The sequence below is a fragment of the Erpetoichthys calabaricus genome, chromosome 2 (genome assembly GCF_900747795.2).
Source record: "Erpetoichthys calabaricus chromosome 2, fErpCal1.3, whole genome shotgun sequence".
In the NCBI taxonomy this organism is placed as follows: domain Eukaryota; kingdom Metazoa; phylum Chordata; class Cladistia; order Polypteriformes; family Polypteridae; genus Erpetoichthys; species Erpetoichthys calabaricus.
The window spans coordinates 290,521,318-290,546,367 of NC_041395.2; the positions used below are offsets into that span (position 1 = coordinate 290,521,318).

The 25,050-nt window shown below is 38.2% G+C and overlaps 1 protein-coding gene across 3 annotated transcripts in view; it reads left to right on the top strand.

The window, feature by feature from the left end:
• LOC114647180 (leucine zipper putative tumor suppressor 2 homolog) overlaps positions 1-25,050 on the top strand; it is a 219,088-nt gene that overhangs the window by 116,409 nt on the left and 77,629 nt on the right. Inside the window, exon 1 of one of the 3 annotated variants that reach the window (XM_028795752.2) lies at positions 22,063-22,451. The exons of the other annotated variants lie outside the window; for them this stretch is intronic. The gene's annotated coding sequence lies outside the window, so the exon portion shown is untranslated. Of the gene's footprint in view, positions 1-22,062; positions 22,452-25,050 lie in introns of those variants that run through there. 3 annotated transcript variants of the gene reach the window in all.

Genomic DNA, 25,050 nt, shown 5'->3' on the forward strand with positions numbered 1-25,050 from the left:
GGGCAGCTTTCCGTTTTAAAAGTGGACTTCTCTGTTCATAAGGTTTTATTTCTCCTGCTCCTCTATCAAAACTTGAGACTGTTGAACAGGTGTGATCAAAGTACCTTCACTGCTGCCTGCGGATTGTGTTGCCCTCCATGAATCATTACTGGAATGCATGCCAAGGTATCTGTTACAGCCAAATTTTACCAGCACATGATTAAATGGCACTCACTGCGTTCTTGGATCCTGGTCCTGGTTACTATTTATTTCATTACTACCTTCAGTTTAGAAAGCATACACTAGAAATGTATTAAATAATAATAAGCTGTATTGTTATGTATACAGTGTATATTTAAAGGATAGCATAATGGTACACTGATTGGCACAGCTATTTCAGAGCTCTAGAAAACCAGCTTCCTCCCAAATCCCAATAACATGCAGCTTAAGAGGTGACTGTAAAATGGCCCAGCAAGAGGGAGTGATTGTCTGTTGCTTCAACTAGTGTTGGTTTCTGCCTTGTAGCCAAAGGTGCCAGGAAAGCCTCTGACTGAACCCTGTTGACACTGAATGGAACTAATTGGGTTGGATAAGGCATGGGACTGTATTCACTGCGTACATATGCAGAGTATGTAGATACAGTCATGTGAAAAAGTAAGTACACTCCATGATAACTGTTGAGTTTTTCCAATATAGTTGAACAGGCAAACAGCAGATCTTCATGCAAACAATGGCTATAGGTAAAGGTGATATACTTGAATAAAAACATGAGGAAAATGTGCATTTTCAATCATTTCTTCAACGAAAATATCAATAGATGTAAAGGGCAAAAAGTAAGTACACCCTTGGCCTCAGAAGCAGGTATTGCCCACATCAGAAAAAATGACTTCTTGTGGGCATTTTGCATATCCCTGACATCGACTTGGTGAAGTTTTTGACCAGTCCCCCAACATTTTAGTGGGATGCAAATCAGGGCTTTGACTAGGCCGGTCCATAACTCACCATTTCTTCTTTTGAGTCATTCCTTGGTGGATTTCTTGCTGTGTTTTTATATAACTTTGATATTATGTAGTAAATGTTAAACAAACGTTGCAAAATGAACATTATTAATACATAGAGGCCTAAAGGCAGTACCCGTGTGGAATGAGATAAGCTAAATGTTGTAGTAGGTTACTAGAGAGTCAATACACAACATTTTAGAGTGAAATTAAGCTTTATTTGATATGTCTATTGTCCAAGTGAAATTGAAGCACATGGTCTCCGCAGAGCTTCCCTTTATCTATAGAATCGCCGAGATAAAACCTGTTATTTGAGTGCCACATGAAGGCCGACACATCTGTGGGGTGTTTATTGTTATGTTATCGTCTGCTAGAAAGTTTGCTATGTGAAAAAAAAAAAAAAAAACTAACTGGAGACTGAAACAAAGCAACAAATCATCTATCAAGTTATCAAAAAGCAAACAAACTTAGAGCATGAAAACAACTTTAGATGTGCATCTGATTTGTAATCAAATATGTGCTGTTGTGAATTATAAACTGATCAGCAATCAGAAGCACAAATTGCAAAGAATGGCTTTATGTTTCACTTCCACGCTTAAATGGAAATCAAAGAATTTTAACGTTTAAATCTGTCAAAACACTCCACAAGGTGAAATGGGATTAATTCATCCATTTTTTTAATCCAAGGCAGTTTCAAGGATAGTCGCCAGTTCAACCACCATGCTTGCATCTGTCAATCTATATATATATATATTTATATATATATATATATATATATATATATACACACATATACATATATATATATATACACACATATACAGTACTGTGCAAAAGTTTTAGGCAGGTGTGAAAAAATCCTGTAAACAAAGAATGCTTTCAGAAATATAAATAATGATTGTTTCTTGTTATCAATTTACAAAATGCAAAGTGAGTGAACAAAAGAAAAATCTAAATCAAATCAATATTTGGTGTTACTACCTTTTGCCTTCAAACCAGCATCAATTCTTATAGGTACACTTGCACAAAGTCAGGGATTTTGTAGGATTATAGTCAGGTGTATGATCAACCAATTATACCAAACAGGTGCTAATGATCATCAATGTCACATGTAGGTTGAACTACAGTCATTAACTGAAACAGAAACAGCTGTGTAGGAGGCTTAAAACTGGGTGAGGAACAGCCAAACTGTGCTACCAAGGTGAGGTTGTGGAAGACAGTATCATATCATGGCAAGATTGAGCACAGCAACAAGACACAAGGTAGTTACACTGCATCAGCAAGGTCTCTCCCAGACAAATATTTCAAAGCAGACTGGGGTTTCAAGATGTGCTGTTCAAGCTCTTTTGAAGGAGCACAAAGAAACGTGCAACATTGAGGATCGTAGACGCAGTGGTCGGCCAAGGAAACTTAGTGCAGCAGATGAAAGACACATCAAGCTTATTACCCTTCAAAATCGGAAGATGTCCAGCAGTGCCATCAGCTCAGAACTGGCAGAAACCAGTGGGACCCAGGTACACCCATCTACTGTCCGGAGAAGTCTGGCCAGAAGTGGTCTTCATGGAAGAGTTGCAGCCAAAAAGCCATACCTCCAATGTGGAAACAAGGCCAAGAGACTCAAGTATGCATGAAAACATGGGAACTGGGGTGCAGAAAAATGGCAGCAGGTGCTCTGGACTGATGAGTCAAAATTTGAAATATTTGGCTGTAGCAGAAGGCAGTTTGTTTGTCGAAGGGCTGGAGAGCAGTACAATAATGAGTGTCTGCAGGTAACAGTGAAGCATGCTGGATGTTCCTTGAACGTTTGTGGCTGCATTTCTGCAAATGGAGTTGGAGATTTGGTCAGGATTAATGGCTTTCTCAATGCTGAGAAATACAGGCAGATACTTATCCATCATGCAATACCATCAGGGAGGCCTATGATTGGCCCCAAATTTATTCTGCAGCAGGACAACGGCCCCAAACATACAGCCAAAGTCATTAAGAACTATCTTCAGCGTAAAGAAGAACAAGAAGTCCTGGAAGTGGTGGTATGACCTCCACAGAGCCCTGATCTCAACATCATCGAGTGTGTCTGGGATTACATGAAGAGACAGAAGGATGTGTGGAAGCCTACATCCACAGAAGATCTGTGGTTAGTTCTCCAAAATGTTTGGAACAACCTACCAGCCGAGTTCCTTCAAAAACTGTGTGCAAGTGTACCTATAAGAATTGATGCTGGTTTGAAGGCAAAAGGTAGTAACACCAAATATTGATTTGATTTAGATTTCTCTTTTGTTCGCTCACTTTGCATTTTGTAAATTGATAACAATAAACAATCATTATTTATATTTCTGAAAGCATTCTTTGTTTACAGCATTTTTTCACACCTGCCTAAAACTTTTGCACAGTACTGTGTGTATATATATATACTAGTCATTTAGCCCGTTACAATAACGGGCGATAGAACAGTAGTGCATAAACATTAGTAGGAACAGTCTATATTAAATTGCAAGAGACCTTAACCTCATTCTTTTTGTTGGTCGTATTTTTCTTTCTTTCAGCTTTTCTTTTGTTGATGTTTACTTGCTGAGCTGACCGTTCTTCGTGGGCTGCCACCGTGTATTGTGTGCCTTTAATTTTCTGTGACAGTAATACTGTCTTCTACGGCTCTATTCAATAAGGGCGCGCACAAAAAGGCGAGCTTCAAAAAGGCGACCTCAATTGAGTGCGCCTTTATTCGCTGCACCCAATTGAGGTCGCCCTTTTGAGGCTCGCCTTTTTGTGCGCGCCCTTATTGAAGGATACCGGCTTGTACGTCCGTAATATACCTTTAATTTTCTCTGGCGGTAATACAGGCGTGCGTGTCGGTAATGTGCCTTTAATCTCCTCTGATAGTAATACTGGCTTGTATGTGGCTGTAATATGCGTCACTGTATTGTGTACCTTTAATTTCCTCTCACAGTAATACTGGTTTGTATTTCCGTAAAGCGCCTCTAACTTTCTCTGACAGTAATATCGTGCATCGCGTCGTGCCCCGCGCATGCGCACTTCATCAGAAGGCACCCACACACGGACACCTAGATGCACATAGGGATTTTATATATATATATATATATATATATATACACTGTATGTGTGTGTGTGTGTGTGTGTGTGTGTGTGTGTGTATATATATATATATATATATATATATATATACATTCAGTCTTATGAAAAAGTTTGGGAACCCTTCTCAGCCTACATAATAATTGACTCTGCTTTCAACAAAAAAGATAACAGTGGTATGTCTTTCATTTCCTAGGAACATCTGAGTACTGGGGTGTTTTCCAAACAAAGATTTTTAGTGAAGTAGTATTTAGTTGTATGAAATTAAATCAAATGTGAAAAACTGGGTGTGCAGAAATTTGAGTCCCCTTGTAATTTTGCTGATTTGAGTGTATGTAACTGCTCAATACTGATTACTTGCAACACCAAATTGGTTGGATTAGCTTGTTACGCCTTGAACTTCATAGACAGGTGTGTCCAATCATGAGAAAAGGTATTTAAGGTGGTCAATTACAAGTTGTGCTTCCCTTTGACTCTCCTCTGACAGCATGGGATCCTCAAAGAAACTCTCAAAAGATCAGAAAACAAAGATTGTTCAGTATCATGGTTTAGGGGAAGGCTACAGAAAGCTATCTGTGGTTTAAACTGTCAGTTTCAACTGTAAGGAATGTAATCCGGAAATAGAAGGCCACAGGCACAGTTGCTGTTAAACCCAGGTCTGGCAGGCCAAGAAAAATACAGGAGCAGCATATGCACAGGATTGTGAGAATGGTTACAGACAACCCACAGATCACCTCCAAAGACCTGCAAGAACATCTTGCTGCAGATGGTGTATCTGTACATTGTTCTACAATTCAGCGCAATTTGCACAAAGAACATCTGTATGGCAGGGTGATGAGAAAGAAGCCCTTTCTGCACTCACGCCACAAACAGAGTCGCTTGTTGTATGCAAATGCTCATTTAGACAAACCAGATTCATTTTGGAACAAAGTGCTTTGGACTAATGAGACAAAAATTGAGTTATTTGGTCATAACAAAAAGTGCTTTGCCTGGCGGAAGAAGAACACTGCATTCCAAGAAAAACACCTGCTACCTACTGTCAAATTTGGTGGAGGTTCCAACATGCTGTGGGGCTGTGTGGCTAGTTCAGGGACTGGAGCTCTTGTTAAAGTCGAGGGTCGGATGAATTCAACCCAGTATCAACAAATTCTTCAGGATAATGTTCAAGCATCAGTCAGAAAGTTGAAGGTACGCAGGGGTTGGATATTCCAGCAAGACAATGACCTAAAACACAGTAAGAAATCTACAAAGGCATTTATGCAGATGGAGAAGTACAGTGTTCTGGAATGGCTGTCACAGTCCCCTGACTTGAATATCATCAAAAATCTATGGGATGATTTGAAGCAGGTTGTCCATACTCGGCAGCCATCAAATTTAACTGAACTGAAGAGATTTTGTATGGAAGAATGGTCAAAAATACCTCCATCCAGAATCCAGACACTCATCAAAGGCTATAGGAGGCATCTAGAGGCTGTTATATTTGCAAAAGGAGGCTCAACTAAGTATTGATGTAATATCTCTGTTGGGGTGCCCAAATTTATGCACCTGTCTAATTTTGTTATGATGCATATTCCATATTTTCTGTTAATCCAATAAACGTAATGTCACTGCTGAAATACTACTGTCACCATAAGGCATGTCATATAGTAAAAGGAAGTTGCTACTTTGAAAGCTCAGCCAATGATAAACAAAAATCCAAAGAATTAAGAGGAGTTCCCAAACTTTTGCATATGACTGTGTGTATGTATATATATATATATAAATATATATATATATATACACACAGTATACACACACACTGTATATAATACAAAATTATCAATAAAAACACTATTTTTTCTGGTAAGTTAAAAAGTTGAAATTTGGCAGGATGATGCACCGAGGGCAGTAGGTATCCGCTAAGAAAGGACATTTTATTATATCAATATTTAGGGGTAAGACCCCCCCTTCCCCCACCCAACAGTAGAAAAACTAAATGCGAAAATATCTCAAAAATTCTTTGGCTTATTTGATGGAAATTTGGTGATGTTATAGAAAAAAGAAAATTAGCCACCCTTTGTGGTTATTTTTACTTGTTGATAATAATGCTGTAGTGACTAGGGTATTCTCAGGCAGTGCTCAGTGCTTATAAGCCATTGCAAGCAGAAATGAGGTTTGCAGTTCATTCAATTACAAGCACGCCACTGAACAAACTGTAGCTATAATCACGCAGAGAAATGAGACTGGCGGTGAGTAAAGAAGGGTAGCTGCCATTACACAGGAAAAAGACGAACTTTGAGGAAAATGATGCAAAGTGGGCAAAGGAAAATTGATGTAGCTCAAAAAGGACATGGCTAGCAAGTGGCCTCCTTGGGTATACACAGTATTCCCTATTCTGTCAGCTGCTTTTTACTCATGATGTGGTATAAAATACACACAAATTCAAGCTGAATTGTGTTGTCGAGTGGACTTCTGTACTTAAACTTCAAAGAAGTTGGCTGGGTCGGGGACCCTTGGAGGTAAAATACATGCAATATTATGGAGAACTGGATTGACGACTTTGAGGTCAGACAGCAATGTGCTGCTACGCTCCAGTTCACAAAGCACCAACACAAAGCAAGTGTCGGTACGGCGTACCAGCCTGCTTCAGATCTTGTGTATAACAAAGTCGAGAAACGACAGCATGCCTTAGTCAGTTTAAGTGCATGTGCAGCTCAGTAAAAGGGTCTCCCACGAGGAAAGCTTAGAGGAGGTGGACACTGCATATTTCACAATAATATTTCTTTCCACCTATTAATTATAATGTTCAGTTCATTTCATTTCATAGGCAAAATGAACAACCTGTAAACATCAATGCTGTATGGAATAAGTTAAATTAAACCACACTTCATTCGATATTGCTTTAATCTACTTTGTAATGGTACAAGATTACAGATCAAGGTGTTGTATTCAAATCTGATTGAAGCTGCCAATTTTATAGGATGTGCTACAGGATGATATTAATTTTATTATAGGGCAAGAGATAGCAAATACTTTTTGATTATTCTATTTCCTGTCTTTGAGGCAAGTGAGTAGTTATACTGTATATAATTTTATATACATATGCTATTATATATATATAATTAAATTTACAAACATGCACACAATAATAAGTGAGTAAGCAGTACTGTATATATAAAACTGTGTGTACATGCAGTACTTTACATATGCACATATAGATTTTACATATGCAGTATGCATATTTTATATGGAATATTATATACATATAATAATTTTCAAGCCCTTTATTTAAGTACATATTATATACGTGTCTTTATTGTATTTGCACATATGAAGTATAATTCGCATATAAATGTATGTACTGTATATATACAAGCACACACACACACACACATACACACACATACATACAGAATCTGCACATAAATATATATAAATATGTGAAAACGTATATATATAGTTCAGTGTTGTTTTGTGTTTATATTGCTTTTCTTTATTTCATACTATATATGACAATTATCCTGGGTTCTTACATGTACACATGCTCAATAAGTTTGAATTGAATGTCTTCAAGCCGGTACAGTAGCTCTGATTGGTCTTTTTGGACAATGACCAGAGTTAGTCAGTAATCCATAATAACTTAACTGTTTCCTCACCCAGTAACCACCATACTTCACTCACACTCTCTTTCATGATGGTTATTGATTGGCCTACAGCAAGTAATCCACAAACATACAGTAAACTCAGAGTTAGGGGGATGTCTGATGGCAAATTGGAGGAAGACCCCTTGAGATAAGTGCCTCATTCCCGGGTTCTAGAATATCAGTCTCTTAGTGTATCAGTGTTTCAAGTCAAACATAAAGCAATTGCAATACCAAAGAAAAGACAAGTGGCTCCCTCGTGACTGAAAGAAGTGCTGGGCAAGCCCACCCTTGGAGTTTTTGCACTGAAGTGTTTGTTTTATTGGTGTACTGTATGCTCAGCTCAGTTTGTATGTCATGATTTAATGTCTTGTATCCAATGTGGAGAGTCTGAATGTAGCAGTTCAGGAGGCCTGTTTACTGTTATGGGATGGTGTTAAATAGCCGAGAGGCCTGTTGAGGGTCTGGAAAGGCAGAAACATGATCCTGCGCATTACTTCAAAGACTAATTTCATGAAGTGAGGCGTGATATGGGTGACCGGCCCAGCAGTGAATCCTAGATCAGGGAGCAGGTGCCCTTGGAACTTCAGCAAGGATGGAAGGAGTCACATTAACTGGGAGAACTGCAGTGACCCAAACGGGTGATCTCTGCCCTTTTCTTTTTCTCTGGGTTCTCCTTTTGAGCCAGTGGCAGGATGCTTGTCATCACTGGCCACCTTAACTTCTACATTTTGAATTTTCCCATTAATAGGTGATTATTTGCTTATTGAGCGGAATTTTATTAAACTGGATTTGTTTAACATAGCTATTGAAAAATATGATTGTGGTGGGGCATGAATAACCCAAGACAAATGTTCAGTTCTCAGAGGAATGAAATCTCGAACTCTCGCAATTATTTGCAGGAAATGAATATGTTCCATACTGGGCAAATTGATGACGCAGTGATCCCTGTGCAGGACTGGTTCCTTCCCTTGTGCCTGATGGCTGCTGGGATAGGCTTCCTATGGAACTGGATGGGATTAAATTGGTCTGTAAATAACCAGATGGGAGTTTCAGTCTGCAACTGTGTTCCATTCTTGCTTGTTTGTAAAATGTCTTGAGATGGTGTATAGTTTGAATGGAAGAACACTAAAAATTCAATTACTTAACTATACTTACCATGCACAGCCGGTAAAATACAGGATCTGACTAAACAGAAGTATTAGAAGTCCTTCTGGAAAAATTACAGCTTAGCATTCTATTTTTCCGCTTTGTCAGACTTTTCCACTTATAGACTGGAAAACTTGCTTTTAGTTTTGATGCAGATTCTATGTCTTTAAAATTTTCCCTTCCCATTCTTTACAGAGTGAGAAGCCATCATTGCCTGGATTGTGATTTCACTGTTTGGCGTAACCTGAATATTTCCATAGTAGGATACCTAAAGGATTATTTATGTCACCCATCTTCCACTTGTTTACACCTTCATGCCCGATTAACACAAACTGTTCCCCCACCCCAAGCCCCCCCGACCAAATTAAAACTCTGTCTGGTCAATCTGAAGACATTTACAAAGCATTAATGTCCAGTGTGAGGAGAATCACAAGGGACAGGACAGGAAACTTGTGATAGGAATCTGTATGTGTGTTCTAATACATACTTAATTAACCTTATGGGGGAGGGGTGCATTTCAAATCTCAAAAGAGATGTATACTTGACATATTAGATCACATAATCATCTTGTCCATTTTTTGCTTCTGTGGACAGTTATCAGCTCATAGTAAACCAGACATTCTCCAGTGAAACTCCAGAGGGCAGATTATACAATTCTTCACTTGGTTATTATGAAACTTAAGCTGCTTTTTCTTTAATCTTTATAACATGCAGAGAAAACATGCTAAATGTTAAATCTTAAGTGATGACCACAATGAAAGGTGTAAATGGTACAGTTATTCCCATAGTCTTGTTGGAGTACATTTGTCATTTATTTGGTTGCCACTATCAGTAGTGCATAGGAGCAAAAGAAGAAAATCAAAACATTTGTGCTGATTCAGCATGTGTCATATCGTCACCAAATAAGACTTGCTGCCATGTATTGGTTACTGCCAGGATTGACCCTGCCTGCCAATAATCCTGTAGTACATTATAAAATGTACGCAAGTCTGTTTATCTGATAATGCAGATCTTTTGCTAATTGTCAAATGGCATCTGGGAATTCAAAGGGCACAAACATTAAAGGACAGCTCACTATTATGCTTTGGACAAGATCAAGTAGTAACATCTGTTGTTGTTCTACAACATGTGGAATTAAAGACTACACCACTACTAGAATTCTCCTGGGAGTGCAGAGTGCTTACTGCTAAAGTCCCACAGAGTCCTGGCTTCATGTGACCTTTGTAATGGAAAAAGTAGAATGAGAAAGTGGATGGATGGGCAGAAACTGCTTTTCATTTTCACTGAGTAAGCACAGTGGATGACAAACATCCTATCACAATTGTTTGTTCCATTAGCCTTGAACAATATAAAACTATACTGTATATACTCTACTATATTCAATATTAGGTTGGAGATCAAAATGAAAAGGCACAATGTGAAATAAATCCTTGTATGTGCATTTTAGAAAACATAAAATGTGTTTCAGCACTGTGCCAAAGCAAATGAAAAATCTCTATCAGTTTAATGCCAGGCATAAGTGATTCATCTGCTACATTTAAACACTACAATTTTTTATCAGCCCCATAAATGACTCATCCATAAAATTTGACCTGCGTACACAGGAATTAACTACAAAATAATGTATTTATATGTATATATATATATATATATATATATATATATATATATATATATATATTATATATATATTCATACTTAATGAATATCCATCTATGATCAAGACTGCTCATTCCAATTCAAGTTAATGGGGGCTAAAACCCATTACAGCAGCATTGAGCACACAGTATCAAGCCGTCCCAGTCAGGGTGCCAGGCTTTTGTGAGGCACACCCACACCGTGTCAGTTTAGAGTCACCAGTCAGCCTAACCCGCTCATTTTTGGAATGAGGGACTGGCATACGTGTTATTTACATTCTGTATTGGTTCTTTTTTTTGAGTTGCCTCTTTCAGTTATCCTTCTGTAATCTTTCCATTAATTAACTTTATTAAAAAAGATTATTGCTTTTGCTCTCTGTGCCAAGGGTTCTTCCTTTTTAGAATTAAGATTTTAGGCCTACCTTCAATTGTGAGGCCCTTTCTTAAGGTTTTATAAACCTGGATAACGCAACAATGATGAGACCTACAACAGAAGAGATTATAAGGACCCCTTCTAATACCAACATGTTTTACTCTCATATTGAAATCTTGCAGGAGACTTTCCCTTTCACTTGGTTCTGACTTTGCCCCCTTCATATAACCTTTAACATTTTCAAAACTGAATGCTGATGGCAACAAATAGTGAATTATTACCATATAAGAAAGTTAGAAATTCATAATAACACATTTTGACACAAACACATTTCCTGTAAATAAGTTTTATTAATTATATCTGAGCAATGTGTGTGTCAAAATGTAAGAAAAATGACATTCCCTTTAGGTTCAGAGTTTGAATGAGCTAAAGCGAAGGAGCTTGTTTGATTTATTCAGGCCATACAGGATGGCTGGTTTTGCACACAGCTGTCAGAAAAATTTAGTTGGCTTGTTTACTTCTCAGCACTGTTCTTCTGATTTTAGTTTAGAAGATAAATCGAATACAGAGAGAGTTGCCAGCAGTAATGCTAACTTCACTTGGAAGAGCTTTCATATCCTCCTTACAGACCCACCCTCTCTTAGTTACTCAATTACTAATCTTTTTGGATCATAAACCAAAATAGTGGGTGATCATACAGAAGACAACTAGGGGAGGTGGGGTCAAAATCTCTGGGTGTAAAGGAATTCTTATGGTTTTATTAATGTCCAGTTGCATATCTGTCCTCCTACAATGGTACTTGGCTGCCCTTCAGTTAAACATACTATAATTTTACACTTTCCAGTTCCTACTGAATAAATATTCCTTCAATTATTTTACTTCACTTCACTTTTACTCCATTTATCCTGGCAAGAGTCATAGTGGCAGCATTCAAGCTGGATGGACCAGGCTGCCTTATTCTTAGCTACTTTTTCAGCTGCTCCTGGGAAATTTCCATAAATATTACGGCCAGCTGAAAGAGAGCAAATACCTCTGACCTGTCCTGGGTTTCACCCTAGGTCTTCAACCAGCGGACCATGCCTGGTATTTATTTATGGTGCCATGATGGTAACTGGTGCTGCCTCATAGCTACAGTGTCCTGGGCTCCAATACCAGTCTGTTTGCTGTCAAGGTGGAGTTTGCCCATTGTCTACTCCTCTCCATGGGATTTTTCTTTGTACTCCATTTTTCTTACCACATCCCAACTATGTGTATGATAATTTAATTGGTGTTTCTAAATTGTCCCAGGGTCATTGTATATATGTGCATGCCCTGTGATAGACTGGCATCCCCTCCACCTTCTGAACAGTTCTGCCATGTTAGGCACTGGCCTTTATGATTCTAAAATGGATAAATAGGCTACAATGTGAATAGGAAATGCAGAAAAGAAATTGACAAACAGAACAACAAAATGGAGATGGAATGGAGAATCAAATCTCAATCTGGCTAGAGTAGCAAAAGATTTCTTGATTATCCATATTGGTATGACAAGCCAAATTAACATTTACAGATATCTCCAAATGAATTTCAAATATCTGAAAATGCAGTTCACCTTTTAAGACGTACAAAACTTTCTTCCTGATATATCAAAGTATGTTCCATTTTAAGATATCTAGAATACGTTTCAAGATATCTCAAAACAACTTCCTGTGCATCCCAAGATATCTTAAATATATATATATATACTAGGGGGCTTCGACCCCTGCTCGCTTCGCTCGCCAACCCCCGTGTTTGGTTTTCTGGATACACACTTTTAAGATTTTTTTTTCTTTGAGGAGTTGTTATTTCATTAGTTTCACTTTTATTTCAGTACTTCTGTAAAAACAATATTTGTAATCTTGCGAGTCCCAATATGCTGAATCTTTTTAATGAGGTCAGGACAGGTTTCTCTGTTTGGAATTTCAGCACAGACAAAACGATCTACATCATCAGCAGTTAATAATTTTTTTTTTTTACAAAGTAAAAAAGTAAGTAGAGTTCTGCATTGGACTCCTGTGTAAAGTCGTACTATTTTCCTCTCACAGTTCCAAAGGTACATGGGGTTACCAAGGTGATACCCCAACTTTTGTCTAGGTTTTTGTACAAGAGCTAGACAGAACGTTTTTGACTCCTGGGGTAGATGTAGCTTTTTAAATAAGCAGACAGATAAATATATATACATGAACAAACCAATAAATGCATGTGCGGTAAACTCTGTTTTTGAAATTCTCAAGATTCTTTATTTGTCACATGCATAGTTATACAGGACAACACGCAGTGAAATGCATTCTGATCTGCTTATCAAAAACTGTGCAAAGTTAGAAGAATATCAGTTAGATTAACAAAAAGTCATAGATTGAAAGATAACAGTATAGTAGAACATAATAAATAAGTAAAATTATGTGAATAAAGTAGAATTAAGTGTTAAGGTGCAATAGTGTAGTAATTATTGTGCAAAACCAAAGTTAGACTGGTGCATAGTTAAATGAGGCAGTTGGTTTGTTTGCGCTACTGTGATCTTTACTTTCTTTTTTTTTTATATTTTCTAATTTTCCTACTTTCATATCCTTTAACTTTCTCCACATGTGTATAGCGCCGTTTTTTTTTTTTTTTTTTTTTGAGACTTTCTAATTTCACTGGTTTCATAGTCTCTAACCTGCTCTGCATGTGTTTAGCGTCAACATTTGTAAATGTCATTATGAAGTTCTGGTTTGTCATTTTACTCATTGTCTTTTAATTCTGAGCCGTACAGTACAATACATAGAACAGAATAAATCCTCAATACAATATAAAAACAAAAATTCTAGAAGTACGGAGTAGAATTTCACATTAGATGATATCACATAATATGATTTGGATTTGTTTTAAGTCCTGGAGTCCTCATTCATCAAGCTGCCTCCCCCATTTTGCCATTCAACATCTGAAATAGTGCTAATCCGATGAAAGAACCCCTCATTCCCACGTCCCCATTCATCAGGGATGACTTTACCTTAGGCAGGCAATCTACTATTTAAAGAGATTATTTTCTTGTGAATTGTTACATATGCATTATTTTCACTTTTACTTTAAAACCTTTTGTAAAAACAATACTTGTTTCTTTATTTCCTGCCCAGCGCGTGTTTACATCTCTTTCTTCCCAGACGTATAATACTGCTCGTGTTATGAAGGGTGTTGCGGCTGAATGTGCGCTAAGGATATGCCTTTGGATCATTTGCTGTCTTTTTGCTTCTTGCTAGCTGCCTCTTCTGCCTGTCGCATGTCGTTGTTTTAAGAGCTGGGAGCACATGATGCTTACCTGCCAAAAGCAATCCAACAACTGCTAGCTTAGAGGTCTGTTTACTTGTTTTAAATGATGGCTCACTGCCTGGTCTCGCGTGACTTTGTAAAAGCAATACCTGTCTTTTATTTCTGGCCACGGGCGTGGTTGAATTCTTTCTTGCAGGATGTATAACGCTGCTCGCGTTCGTTTGGGGTATCTGCCGTTGCGCTGCCCTTCGATCTATTTAAAGCCTGTACAGCCGCTGTCCTTTTTGCTACGGCCCTGGGACAATCTCTTGGCACCAAGTCTCATGTTTACGGTCCCCGCGAGACGCACCGTGGCAAGTCTCCTTGGTCTCGCGGGTCTTTTAAATGTCTTTCGAGATTATCACGTATCGTAGCCTTGCATTTGCTTTCCATTCCAGGATTTCCTTTTATATATAGAGAGAAATGCATGCATTGAAGGGTATCTGAAAATCATCTCAAGAAACTGCAAAGTGACTTCCTGTGAAATTTCCTATTTCAGTAGGACTTCCTGTCCAGTGTAAGATTTATTGTAATGCATTTCAAATATCTTAAAATGAGCAGGAAGCTGTTTCATTTACCTGAAAATATATTTGAGATGTCCTCAATTCTATTGTAGATGTCTGAAAATGTAATTTAGATTGCTTGAAAAACATTCATGTATTTTTAAAGATATATTTAAGGTGTCTCAAAATCTGAGATATCTTGAAATACAGTACGTTTTGTGATATCTGTTAATTAGACTCATTTTAAGATACCAATAAATGAATTTAAGATATCTAAAAGTGCACTTTAGAAATTTAAACATCAAAATGAAGATGTCTGAAATACATTTTAATATATTGATGATTACATTTTCAGAGATCTTAAAAGAATATCCAGACAAATTTAATGTATCTGAAATCCATTTAAAAATATCTCAAATGCATTTCCAGATATATTAAAATAGCTTCCTGCCCATTTTCAGATATCTACACTATGGTACACTTTAAGGTATTTCAAAATACTTTAAAAATATCTCAAATGCATTTCCAGATATATTAAAATAGCTTCCTGCCCATTTTCAGATATCTACACTATGGTACACTTTAAGGTATTTCAAAATACTTTTCTGCTCATTTTGAGATATCTTAAATTCATTTCAAGAAATCTTAAAATAGACAGGAGGTCCTGTTGAAAGAATAAGCAATTTCACAGGAAGCCATTTTGAGATATCTTGAATTGCATTTCAAATATTTCAAAATGCCTACAGACTTATTTTCAGATATCTCGAAATGTATTTGATAGGTAGTGTAAAATAGATTTACACATATTAATGACATCTTTAGTTTACCAGCACAGGACAAATCAAGCAATCAATCGATCAATCAGTCAGTCATTCACATGGTTTCTAAAAATGATAACCTGTCATACAAGTCACCAAATGAACTCATCCAGGAGGCAGCACAGAAGAGTAAAGGCCAGGAACATCACAGCCAGAGGTTTGCTGTCTGTGACATTTTTTATATGAGGCTAATACGGTGAATGAGGATTTCTTTTGTCAATTTGCAGAGCCAAAGAGGAAATTTGCCAATTTTAAAAGAATATTTGTCATAACATTTTACTAACTTACCTTACCACCTTATATGTGATGAGCCTGGCATTCAGGTGCACAAAAAGAGAATAAAACTTCGTGTTCCTCTCCGCATTTTAATAAATCAGTCTCCAAACCAAATCAGTATAGAGCAGACATAATGGAACAAGATAGGCCTTCCATTGTGGTAATGTGTGAAATGCGGCAGACACCTTTTGTTCTTTTCATGTGTTTGTGAACTCTTCAGCCTGTTGTTATTGCACACTCTGATACCTTCTACTCTTAGTAATCTGATCCTCCCTTGTTATTGCCCTCTCATCCTCTTTGTGTTTTATAATCTTTGTCATGTGGTCGAATACCATCCGAGGAAACACAGGATGTTGACGTGTATGTTTGTGGCTAATCGATAAAACTTGCACATTAATTTGTTCCACTGCCCCTAATAGAGCTCTGTCTGTGTCTTCAAAGGAACCTGTCATTGATTTCAGTACATTTTATCAATGAAAATTTCTGATGAGTGAGTGGATGAGGTTTTTTTTTTTTAAATTTAAAAAAAGAACAGCCACCATTCCTGAGAACGATTTCAGACACATCTGTGCCCACTGCCACTGCCTTTGACAAAATAGAAATGTTCCATTAATTAATGTCTTCTACCTGCTTCATCTAGTTCAGGATCACAGTGAAATAGAACAGAATGATTGTTGTATTATCTCTCTATTATCTCTCTATTATAAAAAAAAAATCCTGGGAGAGAAAGACTAGGGAGACGAGATGTGATCTTCACGTGAAGATCACGGAAGACACTTAAAAGACCCGCAAGACGAAAGAGATTGGCCATGGAGCATCTCGCGGGGATCTTAAACATGAGACTTTGTGCCAAGAGATTGACACAGGACCATCTTATGGGGACGTAGAACATGAGATTCTTGCAAGACACTCTCTACTTACAACCAAATAAGAGCACCGGCAGCAACACACTCAGTCATGTATTGGCTTTGAGCACACACAGATCCGGGGCTCTCAGCGCATATAAAGCGTATAAGGACAATACGTTATAGATGAAACGTTGACGACTAAGCGAAGAAAAAAGAGCAACGTGGAGAAAAGAGACTCGAAAGCGCTGGAGAGATAAAAAGGCAAAAAAGAAAAAATAATCTAGGTGCAAATTAGCTAGGGATCTGCACTGGCAATCGGAAGGATGCCGGTTCAAATCCCGTTAATGCCAATAGGGACTCTGCTCTGTTGGGCCCTTGAGCAAGGCCCTTAACCTGCAATTGCTGAACGCTTTGAGTCGTGAGAAAAGCGCTATATAAATGCAAAGAATTAAAAAAAAAAGAAAATAAAATTCAGAAAATAAGGAAAGTAATAATCAGCCCGGAACAAGTGGAATTGAAAAAAAGCAGGTCCAATCAGGTTCAGAATTAAAAGACAAAGAGTAAAAGACAAAATAGAACTTCATAAAGACGTTCAACAACGTTGGTGCTATACACATGCAGAGCAGGTTAGGGATTATGAAAGCAGTGGAATTCAAAAGGCTCAAAAAAACGGCGCGATACAAATGCAGAGAAAGTTTAAAGAATATGAAAACAGGAAAATTAAAAAGTATCAAAAAAAAGAAAGTAAAGTTCACAGTAGCGCAAACAAAACAGAAATTATTACTTGAAAAAAGGGAAAATAATCACCACGAACTAGGTGTCATTGGAAAAAAAAGCAGAACAAAGCAAGGAATGGAGATCGAATATATGGACATAGGTGATATGTCAGAAGTATGTAAATATTGTAAGGCTTTGAAGTTTCAGTCAGAGAATTTCAAAAACGGGGTTTACCTCGTATGCATTTATTGGTCACTTTGCAAAAAAATTATTAACTGCTGATGATGTGGATCGTTTTGTCTGTGCTGAAATTCCAAACAGAGAAACCTATCCTGCATTATGGTTCAAAGTAATTAAATACAAGTCTCACTGACCTCATTTAAAAGATTCAGCATGTTGTGACTCGAAAGATTCCAAATATTGTTTTTAACGAATTTCTGAAATTAAAGTGAAACTAATGAAATAGCAACAATTCAAAGAAAAAAAAAATATTAAGTGTGTATCCAGAAAACCAAACACGGGGGTTGGCGAGCGAAGTCCCCTAGTTATTATAATATACAATATGCTTTGCAGTCCACTTAGGTTGGACCCTCACTGGGCTGAGGCAAACAGTAGATGTAATCTTTCAACTAGTCTGAGCTTTCAGAGATAAATGACTTGCTGCCATCCTGGTATTTTTGGAAGATGGATGGCTTCCTTACACTAAAGCTTTATTTTATTTGGAATACCATCTTCAGATAACTAGAGTGCTAAACTCAAAATCTGTCTGAGACTGAAGGTAAAAAGCTTTGTCAGCTTTGTAAGATCTTTTGAGTCTTTTTTTTTCTTCTTCTTCTTCTTGTTTTTGGACTCTCTGAGTTTAAATTGGCTGCTCTGACCGGCACATCTTAAGTTGGGCTTTGTGCCTTGGCAGGGTCCCCATGGAGTTTGCATGCGGATTCTTTCTCATTGCGACATGACACCAGTTGGAGAACTGCTTTCTTCTTTGTGCCCAACAGCTGATCACATGTGTTTCATTACATAAGGTGTGTCATTTTAGTATACTGTATTGTTCTATGTAGCAACTTTCCACAGTGAAGACATTTTACTAGTATGGTTTATCAATCTCTTCATCTGTACATCAGTTTTCTGAAACCATCTTATTATTTTTCTTATTCCACTGCAGAATTACATAGCCTATCATAATGGTAATGAACAGGAGATGACAATCAGTCCTGTCTGGACTGCAAGTCCTTCTCAGGGATGCTTATTCACTTTGATTTCTAATCGTTGCTACCTTAAAACTGAAGCACTGGCAGGTGAAGGGGCTCACTCAAGTGCCCATAGTGAGTCTATGGTGGAGAATCAATAGGCAGCCTTGTTGCACCTAGTTTAGCATGTTATATACTGGGCCACACTGCCAGTTGATTGGTCGAGCAGATGATCAGCCTGAGAGTAGAAGAGGCTGAAGGACACAAACTCCAACATCGCACATACTTTGGGCACCGTTGAGAATTGTAGTTAAACCAAAATGTATGTGAGTAATAGGAATTTTTCGTACAATGTATTGGGGAAATGGGGGTTTTACGTTAAGAGATGGACATGTAAAATGAATAAGATTGTTATAACATTTAATAAGATTGTTATATGGTAAAATGTTAATGTTATTGATTGTATTTTGTAATGTGTAAATAAAAATATATTTTTACAAAAAAAAAAAAACAGTTCTGAGACTCAGCTGGTCAATGTTGGGCTAAATAATACTAATGCATTTTATTCATCCAAATAATTTTCATCCATTTTCTAACTTTGATTCTGAGTCACAGAGGGTCAGATCTTACCCTGGCAGCATGAGGTGCAAGCTGGAGCCAACTCTAGATGGGACTCCATCCATAGTCTCTCATACTGGAATCCCCAATTGATGTAATATGCACATCCAACACAGACAGGAGTAGAATGTGTAATCTCCACATGTGTACTGGCCAGGCCAGTATTTGAACCGAGTCTCCTGGCACCGTGTGGCAGCAGAGCAGATCACTACACCACCAAGCCACCCCTAACACCACAACATACAGAATAAATGTAATGGTAGAAGTGCATATTCTATCTTCTATCAATTTTTCATAGCTGCTTTTTCTATTTATGGTAGATACCACTTAAGAATTTATAATATGAAATTTAAAATATTTGTTTAACAAAAAAATACACCTATCCCTTCACACATTTAATGGGGACTGTGAGGCTCTGTGTAAATCGACAACAGATAAACACATTTTAGCAGTTAGTGAGCAATCATTTTCATTTTTTTCTGAGTCAACTGTTTTCATTACATTGTCAAAGGGAGCCAAAGCAGTTTCGGCAGCTTTGGGAAGGGCACACTTGCATTGCACCAACCCAACCTGCCAAACTTTAAGGATATGGCAGGAAAAACAGACTACTTACAGAAAGCCCACTGTGACATGTGGAAAATGTACAAACTCCTAGGAAACCAGACCAAGAATTTGAACCCAACTCTTTGGAGTGGCGAGGCACTGGTATTACTCACTGTGCTGCTATACTTTCCAAAACAGTATAATAAAAAAATAAACAAATAAAAAATACTTAAAGCTTTGTAGAACAGTGAGCTTCAAAATGTTAAGCTAAGCACTTGGGATGTGACCTCTCAAGAGGTACAAGTATCCCCCACATCTCAGTTAATTTTTAATATCCCTTATAGTTAACCATCCCAGGACCTAAGCCAACAAGCCACATTATTAGTCATAAATAGTCTGGTACTTTAACCACTAAGCCACACTGGAAGTGAAAACTCATGGCATAAAGTTCAGGCCGTTAGCCATTAAGCCACACAGTGTTACCTTGTGGTGACCAGCCTTCTCCACTGAGTCATATTGTTACCAACACTGTTGGGGTATATTTTACAGTGCCTTAGCCATTGAATCACATTATCAAATGGAAACCTTACAATACAATACAATACAATTTATTTTTGTATAGCCCAAAATCACACAAGAAGTGCCGCAATAGGCTTTAACAGGCCCTGCCTCTTGACAGTCCCCCAGCCTTGACTCTCTAAGAAGACAAAGAAAAACTCCCAAAAAACCCTTGTAGGGAAAAAATGGAAGAAACCTTGGGAAAGGCAGTTCAAAGTTCAAAAAGAGACCCCTTTCCAGGTAGGTTGAGCGTGCAGTGGGTGTCAAAAAGAAGGGGGTCAATACAATACAATACACAGAACAGAACAAATCCTTAATACAGTATAAAAATAAAAATTTTACAAGTATGGACCAGCATTTAACAGTAGATGATATCATATGATTTGGATTTGTTTAGAATAAAACATGTGCTTTATACTCTGGTATTAAGTCAATAAGCCATATTGCCAAGTGCAAACCTTGTCATTTGTAGAAACCATATGGCATGCGGTCCAACTGTCGCCCAGAAAACTTGGGGCAGTTTTAAGACATGAGCCACTATGCTGCAGTGTCAAGTGGAAATATTTTGGTAAACAGCCCAGATCCTTTACCAATAAAACACATTGTCACCTGAAAAGCTTGTGACATTAAATCCAGTGCCTTAGCCAATAATAAACATTAACAAACAGAAACCTTGTTCTTTATAATCCAGTTTCTAAGATAATAAAACCACAACTCCAGTTGGCATCTCTCCATTGCCCTTAGCCAACAAGCCACATTGCTGATCGAAAACTTTGTGGTATACAGTTCAGTGCCATAGCCAATAAACCACACTGCCAGTTGGAAATAATCAGATTAGATTAGATAAACTTTATTAATCCCATGTAGAAATTAAGAATGCAGTGCATTAGCCAATAAATTATATTGCCAAGTGTTGATTTTATGGTGTACAGTCCAGAGAATATGAGGCATGTATCCAAATAGGCAATTGGACACAGTGCAGTGCTTAAACCAATACCCCACACTGACATATGGAAGCTTTGAGGATAACAGACCAAGTGCCATAGCCAATAAGCCATATTGGAAACTGCAGAACTTGTGGTTTACGGACTATTACCTAAGCCGCGGTGCCAATCAGAAACAGTCCATTGCCTTAGCCAGTAAACCGAGTTGCCAAGTGCCGATGTTGTGGTTTACAGTTCAGTGAACAACTCATTAATCCATACTGCTGATTGGACAATGTGTAGTGCCTTAACCAATAAGCCACACTGTCAGGTTCCTTAGCAACCAAGAGCCATTGCCAACTGGAACCATAGGTTCCAGTACAGTCTTTAAACCATGAATCTATACAGGCCAGCCAGGCACAGGCTAATGCCTTTACCATCAAGCCGCATTACCAACTGGAGACCTTGTGATTTACAGCTCAGATCCTTGCCAACTATGTTGCCTACTTATATAAATAAAATTACAGTTATGATGGCTTGGCGTTTCATCTCCAGAGTGCTGTGCCAGCCTGCGACTGTGAGTCAGAAAAAAAATGACCAGAAAAGGGGCTGGTGGAATAAAATCCTAATTCCAAATAATGTGAGTCAATAAGCAGCAGCATACACGAGTCGCAGCGTGGGGTGGCCGCCCGCCTCCCTTGTGTGGGGGCTGCACTTAACTTACGCGGCATTCCGAAATGCTAGTCGTGCCAGGTGATTGGAATTCGATAGCCGTCCCAGTGCAATTCCAGTGACAAAGTGAGAAATGACATACGATGAGACTTTCACTCGGTTTCTTTGAAGCCTTTTATTCTCAGTGAACTCGCGAGCACGTGTTTTTTTATTTAATTACATTTTTTTTTTTTTAACTGCTCTTCCAGCACCAGTGTGCGCTCTTCTTTTAGCCGGACTAAGAAAGTGTCGGTCGTAATCGCGTCTTCTTTTCTGAGTCAGGATTTCTTACTAGGAAGGAAGCAGGAAAGTCTGTTGCTGGCCTTGCCCTGGTGGGCCGGACCCCTCATCTGACAGGCAAGAGGGGGGTTGAAGGAGGGGCTGCCAGACGGACAGGCACGGGCAGCTTCACTCAGTTGGAAGGAGCCCTCATTCAAACTCCTAGCGCTTGTGTACGTGGGGACGCTGGAGGTTTCACTTACAAAGAAAGTGAAGGAAGAAGATCTCAAAGAAACGTGGCTACGGCGGCTGTAAAGAAGGTGGACCCTCCTCGCAGATTCGAGATGCTACTCCGTCGGGACGCAATGGAGGCGGTCAGCGGTGAGTGTGACGGGAGTGCAGCGGGGCGGCGAACGAGAGGCGAAAGGAAAAGTTGTGCATGTGTGAAATTTGAGGGGTGTAGAGGGGGATGGGGCCGCCGTCCCTTTTCATTAGGTACAGCAAACCGCCTCAAGAGTCATAAAGTAAAAAAAAGGACTGTCGTGTTTCCAAAGATTTTGCTCATTTGCTTGTCTTGTATTCAAGTACGAAACTGCCTACTTGAACAGTAAAGTTTTAGTGCGGTCTGCTGACTAAAGACATGCCGAAGTCTTAATCTTCTAGGCAGACTAAGGCTTCCTAACTGACGCACCGACTCTTGTTGCCCACGGAGTGACCCGAGGTGTTTTCAGAAGATGCCATGACTGACTCCCTGCCTTGGTAGGTGATAGTGCGACTCTTATACTGCACATGCTGATGTCTCTGTGACTGTAAATAGTTTATAATCCCGTGCACAAGACCTGCTTGTCGGTTGTTACCACATTGGAGGTGCTGACTAGATTGTCACTCTGCCAGATGGGGTTAGTGGACACCCGTTTTAGATGGTGCCACCTGCAGTAACCTGAAGTCCTTGAGCCAGTCAGTGGTGACCCACTCCAGCCCAAAAAACAGGCTTTCCTGGTTTATGTTTGTGGCCATTATTTGATTGATCAAAAATCAAAGTATATGTTTAAATTTTTATTCCTTATGTTGACGGGGCCTTTACCCAAGGAAACCTCAGATCGGGAGACATTTCCTTTTTTTCCAGTCATACAGCAAATGTAAGACAGAAAGTGAATCTGCAGTTCTGTCAAGTACCTAAGGGTTATAGTGGACTCATCACTAGCTACATCCAGGCAGTGGGCAGAGGCCATTATGTAGGCTAATAGTTTTATTGCCTAATGTTTGGAGTGCAAGGAGGGGCAGATCCCAAGTCCATGGTCCCCCAACCCCTGCCTCCAGCTAGACCGTCAAATAAAAGTATGTTATTTGTCCAAATTCAGATGCTTATTTGTATTTGCTATACATGAAACACAATCTAGTAACTTCATAATATTAGCTGACTAGATAGCACATAATTTACACAGTAATTTGTGTTGGGATTACTATGGTTTATGTGAAAACCTGGCAAATGGGGGAAGACGCAATAGCCTTGCACTCAATAATAAAAACAAATACAGTACAGCAGAATCCTGTGATTTAACCACAAGTGCACAAATCATCACAAGCATGTCATTCACTATTTCAGTCACACTAAAGCCAACTGAACAGTGCGGTGCTCTGCTTTTTGTTGATGCTCCCAAACTACACTTTAAACATTCAGAGGCACACCATCAGTAAAGTGTACCTGAGTGGTTCTGTAGCACTACAGACATAACATTTGGCATGGAAATGTAATAATATTTATATAAGGAATATTTGTAAACCCCATTTTATTCCTCCCTTTATTTCTTTTGGAAAGCAGTGTTTAATACTGTACTATAAGTTGGAAATGACCTTGGGCAACTACTTATTGGTATTGAATTACAAATTTGACTAATAAGATGTCATTTAAAATTATCTCTAAGCGTGTACTTTCTGACTTTAGACATGAGCAGGATGATTAGTGTTCTTTTAAGTTTGTTTGAAAAGGAGTCTCTTTGTTAGCTGTATGTTTTCAAAATTATGTTGCATTGATTTGCAAAGTTTTGTTTTTAAGACTTAATTAAAAAGTGTATTTGAAGTTTAAGGATATTGACATTTTATTGTGTAGGAGAAAACATGGAAAAAGAATATTTATTATAAATGCTTGTGATTATTTGGGGTAAATTTCATATTCATAAATCAAAATGGTCCAAGAATACTCCCTTTTTTCAGGACATTTGAGATAGATTTCAGATATTATTTAAAGTCTAGGAACGGTCTGAAAAGTGCAGAGTGGTTTAACAGTGAACAAATGAAGGCCATAGTCAGTACCCCTTCTGGCTCATACTGTGACTGGTTGTTGACTTGTCCCAGATTTGGGAGCTTCCTGTGAAGAAGTTTGCCTGATTGTGTGGCCTTTGAAAAACACCATAAAAATTAACTTTTAATGTGTGTCAGTGTTTTTTTTTTTACATTAATAAGAATTTACCATTCTTAGTTTTGCTCTTTTTATATTTATTTTCTGCTACTATTTGGTTTGTGTACACAATCAGGTGGGCCATTTTTTGATGTGAGTTTAGGAATGAAGAAACACACTGTTCAGTTTTTACATTAGGCTACACTTTTCTTTAGTATATATCATCCTAAGTAGGTTTACAAATGCTGAACTGTAGCTCATTTGTTATCAAATTTATTGGTGCACAGGCTTGTGGTAACATCGTCAATCACATGCTGCGTTGACATGCCCTTGGACTATGTGCACCTCTGAGTTTTGATGTTTCACCTCCCCACTTCAGTTTGTTTATGTTGGTTTCCAATCAGACTATTTGGAGAAATGCTGGATTACTGTTGAATTGTTATTTGGTCTGCGAAAAATAAAAACAATAAAAAAATAAATGTCATTTGTAAAGAAATAAAGAGTAAAAAAAACATATTAAATGTGTATCAGTTTGCTCCAAATGTGGTTCGACCAAAAAGTTGCATTTTTGTTTGACCAGGT